At 38.4% G+C, this 8,281-nt stretch overlaps 1 long non-coding RNA gene across 1 annotated transcript; it reads right to left on the minus strand.

The window, feature by feature from the left end:
• Positions 1 to 1,282: 1,282 nt before the first annotated feature.
• LOC129646537 (uncharacterized) lies at positions 1,283 to 5,884 on the minus strand. Its single transcript, XR_008712009.1, has 4 exons — positions 5,635 to 5,884; positions 5,183 to 5,256; positions 4,024 to 4,281; positions 1,283 to 2,003 (listed from the first exon to the last, which is right to left on the minus strand). It is a non-coding gene; the product is annotated as an uncharacterized LOC129646537 (long non-coding RNA).
• Positions 5,885 to 8,281: the final 2,397 nt, after the last annotated feature.

Below are 8,281 nucleotides of genomic sequence, written 5' to 3' on the forward strand. Positions count from 1 at the left end.
CACTGAACCCTGTGCTGTTGCAGCTGTTGACTTTCAACAGCCCCTGAGGAATTCAGGGTGGAGTGAGGCATTCTGTGCTCCAGGGAATCTGGTGGGACAGGTCTTTAGATAGTTGGATGTTTTTAGGATCAGATTTTATGATCTCAATCCTTGCATCTCCTCTTATTTCTAGAAAAGTACTAAATCCCTACATGGTGACATCAGATCCTCATGACTAGCAAAAAACCTTTTGTAAAATGAGGATTTAATGGTATTGAATTCCCACTTTGCCAAAGTCTTATGTGTTGACCTTCCTCTCAGTGCCTCTTTGGAGCAGTCTTTCAGAGTTATCTAGGGTATTGCCTCCCTGGCTTCAGTCCTCATTTTGCCCCAAATAAAACTTAACTCACAGCTCTCAAATTGTGCATCATTTTAGTCAACAGGAGGAAAATCCTACCTAACATTTTTGATCTTTGTTCTTAAAGTGTTCTGGAGTCCAACTGTCATATTGAAGGTAGTGTTTTCCAGTATCTCATTTTGAAGGATCAGGCCCATTAATAATTCCCAAACTTAGAGTTCTTCTTCTACTGGCTGTATCAACTTGTTCCTTGGTATTTTTTTTTTTTTTTTGACAGGTTCTCATACTGCCTTTATGATGTGAAGAGTGATATTTTTTTACAAATGCGATCTCTTTGGTTTAGATTTTCTCTTTATATACAGAAGATATTTAGTATTTCCCATCAAACACACAAGATGTGTAGTGATTAAAATTTTTGCCAGTGTCTGCCCTGAATACATATTGCTTTGGAAAAAAGCATGTATTTGCACTTGAAAACAAAGATCTATACTGATGGTGCAGTCCACAGTTTGGTTTTCCTTTTGCCAAACTGGTCAAGTTTTTCCTCTAAGTTATGTAGACTACAAGCCTCCTCATAAAGCACATAAATGTTTTTAGGCAAAATAATCTAATGAGTAAGAGCTTGGACTCTGGCATTTATACCTGAGTGTGAATCATGGTTCTGCCAATTACAAATTGGGAGCTTTTGGCGGGTTATTTGAATTTTCTATGCTTCAGTTGCCTCATCTATAAAATGAGATTAACAATAGAACTCATTCTATAAGGATTATCAGTTCACACTGGTCCTTTAAAAATCAGTTTTGAAAAGGAAACTATCAATAAAACAGCGGTAGTAATTATGTTAATATGTGAAGTGAAACTGTTTCAGGAAGAGGGAACCCTTCCTGGGCCCGAAACTGGGCTCTTGTGTAACATTTGGAAATAAATTGTCTGAGGAGACACATGTGCTGACAAAGCAAAAGATTTTATTGGGAAAGGGCACCCGGGTGGAGAGCAGTAGGGTACAGGAACCCAAGAGAACAGCTCTGCCACACAGCTTGCAGGTTTTATGGTGATGAGATTAGTTTCTGGGTTGTCTTTAGCCAATCATTCCCACTCAGAGTCCTTCCTGGTGGTGCACACCTTGTTCAGCCAAGATGGATGCCAGAGAGGAGGATTCTGGGAGGTGGTAGGACATGTGGTGTCTCCTTTTGACCTTTCCCGAACTCTTCTGGTTGGTGGTGGCTTATTAGTTCTGTGTTCCTTACCAGGACCTCCTGTTGTAAAATAACTCATGCAAATAGTTACTATGGTGCCTGGCCAGGGTGGGCAGTTTCAGTCAATATGCTTCCCCTAACAAAATGGTATAGGAGAAACTGCTTTGAAAAGCTAAGACCACTCTGACAATATTCTGAAAACATACATGTATGTATCCTTCATGCAGATGAATTCAGACAACTGCTACTCTGGGAAAACACCTAATTTGTCACACTAGTAGATATATCCAGTACAAAATAGCATAGATAAACTTCAGCTCTGACATACTTCTGAATTTTTAAGCATCAAATTCAATATTGAATGGAAATCAAGGTTCACTTTTTGAGAGAAAAATTAGGTCTCTGTCTTTGATGTCTTCATAGATCCAGGGTTTTCTATGGCAGTGGGGTCCTCTTTTAATAGAACACTTCTGTCAATTTAAAAAAAAAAAAGAGAGAACATGAACCTTAACAATAAAGAATTTTTAATTTATAAAGCATTAATATACAGAATTTCTATGCTAATAAAATATTATATACATTAAGAATATATGCAAAGAATATAAAATTTCACATAATGAATGAAAAAAAAGTGGTTGTCATTTTTCTCTGTGTATTTCAATGCATTATCTTGTGCAAATGATAGGATATATACATCCTACTTGGGAGACAGCTGCTTACTCTTAATTGAATAAGAACAAATGGCTGATCAAAACAACAATGAGATACTACTACACACCCATTAAAATGCTAAAATCTGAAACAAAGACAACAGGAAATGCTGGTGAAAGATGCAGAGCAAAGGAACTCTCACTTATTGCTGGCAAGAATGCAAAATGGTGAAGTCACTTTGGAAGACAATTTGACAATTTTTAACAAAACTGAACACGGACAGGGAGGCCTGGCGTGCTGGGATTCATGGGGTCACAAAGAGTTGGACACGACTGAGTGACTGAACTGACTGACTGAAACACAGTATTATTACAGGATCTAGCAATCAGGCTCCCAGGTATTTACTCAAATGAAGTCAAAACTTATGCCCACACAAAAACATGTGTATGAATGTTTATAGCAACTTTATTCGTAATTACCAAAGCTTGGAAGCAACCAAGATGTCCTTTCATAGGTGAATAGATAAATAATCTGTGATAATCCATACAGTGGAATATTATTGAGCAATAAAAAGAAATGAGCTATCAAGCCATAGAAAAACATGAAGGAAATAAATGCATTTTGCTAAGTGAAAAAAGACACTTGGAGAAGACTGTATGTGTATGATTCCACCTGACATTCTGGAAAAGGCAAAATTACAGAGACAGTAAAAAGATCAGTGGTTGCCAGGGTTTCAGATGGGGGGATGGTGGGAAAGTGGGTGGAGGAATGAATAGGTGGAGCAAAAGCAGTATAACTATTCCATATGACACCATAATGGTGGATATAGGACATGCATTTGTCAAAACCCAAGGCAAAAGTGAACTGTATGGACTTTACTTAATAATAGTATATCAATAATGGCTCACCAATTAGATATACCACAGGAATGCAACATGTTAATAGGAAAACCTGGATGTGGAAAGAGGGGGGCATAAGATATCTGTTTGTACCTTCTGTGTAATTTTTAAAATAAACCTAAAACTGTTTTAAAATAAAAACTATTTTAAAAGTCTAGACTCAAAAAAAAAAAAAAAAAAAAAGTCACTTTGACTGATTTGACTTTAGTGGCTCTTTGAGAACAATACCAGAAATTGGGGTGAAGTCTTCAGGGATCATGTTTACAAAATGGTAAGGAAAGACCTGTGTTTTCCAAACCTTCTGTTCCAGGTGAAAGTCTGTGTTCCCTTTCTGGAAGGACTTTGAAGCAGGCCAAATTTGAATCTGTGCTCTAATACTTATCATCACATAGCCATGAGCAGTTCACTTAACTGTTATCTCAGTTTCCATATCTGTAAATTGGAGACAATTGTACAATGTCTAACCTTATAGGATTAATATAAGGAGTAATTCAGGAGACATATGTAAAAAACTAGCTAGCATGAGGCACCAATGAACAAACAGCTTTTGTTAGGAAAACCCAAGTAACTATGTCCTAAGAACTATCATTACATATTCTACCTTAGCTTATACACTTATTGAAATTAAGACTCATGATGTCTATTAGAAATTCTCTCAATGACACTCAACTTTACTGAAGCATAGGAAATAACTGGGAACTGTAATAGTTCTAAGAAATGAAATAAAATGAGGCTAATGTAAATAAAAAAGAGTTACCTACTGGCTTTTCCCAATTAATTAGCATACATTCAATTATTCATACCTTAGGGAACTCATTTAGGCAATCAGGTATCCCATAAATATTCATCTTATTTACCTTCAGCGTCTCTGTCATTAGGATTGGAAATTGGCAGTGTTTTCTCAAGATATTTCACAACTGGTTGCTTTGAAAAAAATTACCTGGGACTCAACTCGTATGTCATTAACAGTGAAAATGATCCGCCACAAGAATGCTGAATTAACAAAGGGATGCTCAGTCCTCATTGTCACCCATTGGCTCAGGCCTCCATCCTCTGAGACAGGAGCGCTCTCAGTGGGTCGGCGATGGGACTGCAAAGGTGCCATTCTGACCTTCGGCCACTAGCATGTGCTCTTGAATAGTTTTTCATGGCAGTCAGGCCCTGGGCCCAAAGGAATGGAGAGGCTACACCTCTGGATCTAATTTGTGAAAGAGGCAGAAAGAATGTGATTTATAAGTGTGAAAGCAGTGCACCACCAACGCAGACATGACCTCATATAAGGAGACTCTTCAAGAGACCAAGATTGGCAGAGACAGCATTAGCCAAGGGGAATATGCCATCAGGATGGGCCACGTAATTTGCAGGACCCAGTGCAAAATGAAAATGCAGGGTCCTCTGTTCAAAAATTAAGCATTTCAAGACAGCAACGGTGGGGTCCTTCTGAGTGTCAGGCCCTTTGTCTCTGTGCAGGTTGTACTCTCGAGGCTGGCCCTGTGTGCAATACAATGATACTTTCTTCTGAACTGCCTGGCCTCAGACAACAAAACAAGGTTGAGTGACCCTCCCTGGTTTTTAGGAAGCCAGTTTTGCATTATAGCTACTATCTATGAGTGCTTATTAAAGCCAGGTCCTATGCTAGGCTCCGACATTATCTCTAACCCTTAGGATATGCCTCCAAAATAGACTTTAGTGTCTCCATTTTAAAGGTAAAGAGAGTATTAGAGAGAACAAGTGACTTACACAGAGCACAGAAGTGACTGAATCAGGGTAGAAACCCAGGTTTGTCGCTCTGCCTTCAAAGCCCATGTGCTTCTTTTTTTTTTTTTTATTTTTTATTTTTTTTTAATTTTATTTTATTTTTAAACTTTACATAACTGTATTAGATTTGCCAAATATCAAAATTAATCCGCCACAGGTATACATGTGTTCCCCATCCTGAACCCTCCTCCCTCCTCCCTCCCCATTCCATCCCTCTGGGTCGTCCCAGTGCTTCTTATGTGGATCATGTTGCTAGTGTAAAGTAGGAACTTAAAAACATCTGAAATATAGCATGGTGCTGTTTGGGGGGTAACTTTTCTATTTCCAATCATTTTATTTACCTTTAAAGATATTGCGGCACTCCTCAGTTCCCCTCACCAACTTGAGCACTCCCTTCTTCCTGTGATAGGAAACACTGCAAAATAAAATTTACAGAACAAATTACAAGTGTGGCTTCCACCTCTTGCCCTCCAGGCTGCAGACAAAAGCTCTTTTCATTGTGTCAGCTGAATAGTATAAACTAACAGGACGATTTAGTTTCCAAGAGGAGCCTAGTCTAAATGTTTTTGATTCACATTTGAAATAAATCAATATGGTACAGGACGGGTCATGAAAGACCCTTTGAGAAGGGAAAGGTCTTCAGAATATAGAGTAGGTCCAAGTTTTTCTCTAACTTTCCCACTCACAAATTGTGTAAAAAACAGGAGTTTGGGGGTGGGAGTGTATCATGGAATGGCATTTTGAGGGTCTTTTCTTGCTTAATGGTAAGGAAACAATTCCAGAATATCCCCACCTTCCGAAAGGAAGGCTCCTTTTGTTTGAAGCTTAGCTACTTTGGTTGCCATGAAGACAGAATCAGTCCAAAGGACTTCTTTACGCCGTGCTCCTGTTGGAAGCCATGGCCCCTCGCAGCCAACAAACAGCATGAGTGGTCCAGCTTTCCCAAAGCTCCGCAGCTCATTAGAGCCATCAGTTAACCCCCTGCCCCTGCCCGTTGCCTACTTATTGTAATTAATTTTATGGCCCCTTTAAAAAAAGAGAGAAAAGAAAAGGGAGACCTCTACATTTTATGCTACATTGCACAAGCAATTGAAAGTTGCAGGGAAGGAAAAAAAAAAAAAAAAAATCCCAGCACCAAATGTTTAGCAGTCTTTTCTTCTACTTTAAATGAGCAACCTATTTAAATCAATTATCGGCTCAAAATGAGCAGGCTGATCTAATTAGTCTTGGCCCCTGGTGGGTTAATGAATGAAAGGGAGGTGTTGGGTAGATAGGGCTTTCTCTGGAGTCTTTGGAACTGACCACACTAACATAGATCCCTTCTGGGTTTCTAACTCTTACCAGGAAGAATTATAGAAATAAATAAAGAGAGGCAAAGGGTGAGAGAGTAGAATGAGAGGCACAGTGGAGAAATATTAGTTCCATTAGCAGAATGACTAAGCATTGCATGGCATATTTTCAGCCTGTGTTTTACTAGGCACTGATCATTAGTGTTTGATAAGTAGTTCAGAATTGTAAATAAATCAATTTGTGTTTTCTTTAAGCGTGTTTGAAATGGAACAACGTATTGACTTCAGAAGAAAACATGCTGGTGAGTGATAGCAGCACAAGCCCTGAATCTTTGCACAAAAACCTCCTCCCTCTTCCCAACCTCATGTCCAGCCCTCTATTCAATCACAATGGCACAGGGAATTAATATATGGTTAATTAGGGGACTAATATAAGGAAGCAGGAGTGGGAAATATGATCAACAATAAGTTTGTGACTGTTGGATTGGAAGGTCTTAAGTTTCCCATTTTTTTTTAATACATCTTTGCGAGTATTCCTCTGAGCAAGGAAATAGATATTTGCTTTTTGGGTTATGACATTTCTTACCCCAAATGTTAACTCTCTGGTAAATGTTACAAGTGTTTACAGTTTGGGAATCTGATGTCTGTAACTTTTTGGGTTACTCCTTTCTAGTGGAAATTACATGGGTCTTGAAGTCAAGCAAACCAGCTCTGTTTCTGAAATGTGTGACCTTAAGGAGCATTTCCCCCCCCATCTCTGACCCTCAACTGTCTCATCTTTCATATGGGGACAATATCACTTGGTTGCTCTGAGAACTGAGATGATATGTGTAAGGTGGCCACTGTGTGTGCCCTATGTCTCTCCTTTCAAGAGTGTACCTAAGGATGTTTTGGCAAAAGGTAGAAGAGTTCTTATATTTTTCAAAATGATGCAACAGGATGTGAATCTTTCTGTGTTAATTTTCACTTGAATGTGATCACTTTTTTAAAGACACTACTTGAAGAAATGTAATAGTGAGTCTCAGGTAACCAAACTCTTGCCTCCAATTGAGAGACTCCATAAATGCCCTGGTATTTAATGAAGATAGCCAACAAGTATTTCTGCATTATAAAAATGTCAATGACAAGCTGAAAATAACCAACATTGCCATTAGATTTTTAGGAGGTCGGTCATCATGGGATAGAATAGGAGGAGGGGTGAGTTGGGTGAAGATATTCAGGCTACCTGAGCTGAGTCCATGATGGGAGGAGGTAACAGCCTGAGGAACTGGTCTAATACATACCACTAGATATGGAAGAACCACTCTCCATAACCCTTCTATCTAGTTCTCCTTCCTGACCAGTTTTTATTTCATCAGGGTCAGACTGTTTTAGGGAAAATCGAATCATCTTTGAACTACAAACTGATTATGTGGGCTTATATGGCAAGACACTTCTTAGCTGCAAAACAGCTATACTCTTTCAGATATTCCTAAGAATTCAGTATTTAATCAGTAAAACGTCCAGACACATTGCCCTTTACAGAAATCAAAACCCTACTGTTTAATGACCACTTGGAGATATCATGATTCTTTTCACCCATTCTTGGCATCTTATCATCCATTGCTTAAGACTAAGAAGTCTCACACTGAAACTACAAAATCACATTGGAAATGAAAGTTTTGCAGACTCTTATGTGAACTGGATTTTGGCTTTGTGGGGCAAAGAGTGGGTGTGGGAGCATTCAGGAGCACATATAAAGGAATGGAAATAATTTGCTATTTTTAGAGACACAGAAAGACACAGAGAAAAAAAGGGAAGAAAAAAAATCTTTTGCAGCCAGGGAATGCAAACTTTGTAGTTCATCATAGTTTCAACATGGGTTCTTACAATGATTTATTCAATTAACCTCTTGCCTGTAACCCCCATCTTTAAATAAGCAGAATCTGAGAACAACAATTATAACTTTGCTAACGAGAAACTGGGTAAGTATTAAGTGTTTAAAAATCCCACTATTGGAGCCTGGTAATTTTTAAACATATAATTACCTCTTTTATAATACTTTGATTAGATTAAAATTAATGCATTATTAAGTCATGAGATGTTCAACCATCTAGACCTCTGTATAGACACAGATAGCAATTCCTTTATTTCCCCTTCCCCAGGTCTAAG

This window comes from Bubalus kerabau, chromosome 3, assembly GCF_029407905.1.
Source record: "Bubalus kerabau isolate K-KA32 ecotype Philippines breed swamp buffalo chromosome 3, PCC_UOA_SB_1v2, whole genome shotgun sequence".
NCBI lineage: Eukaryota > Metazoa > Chordata > Mammalia > Artiodactyla > Bovidae > Bubalus > Bubalus kerabau.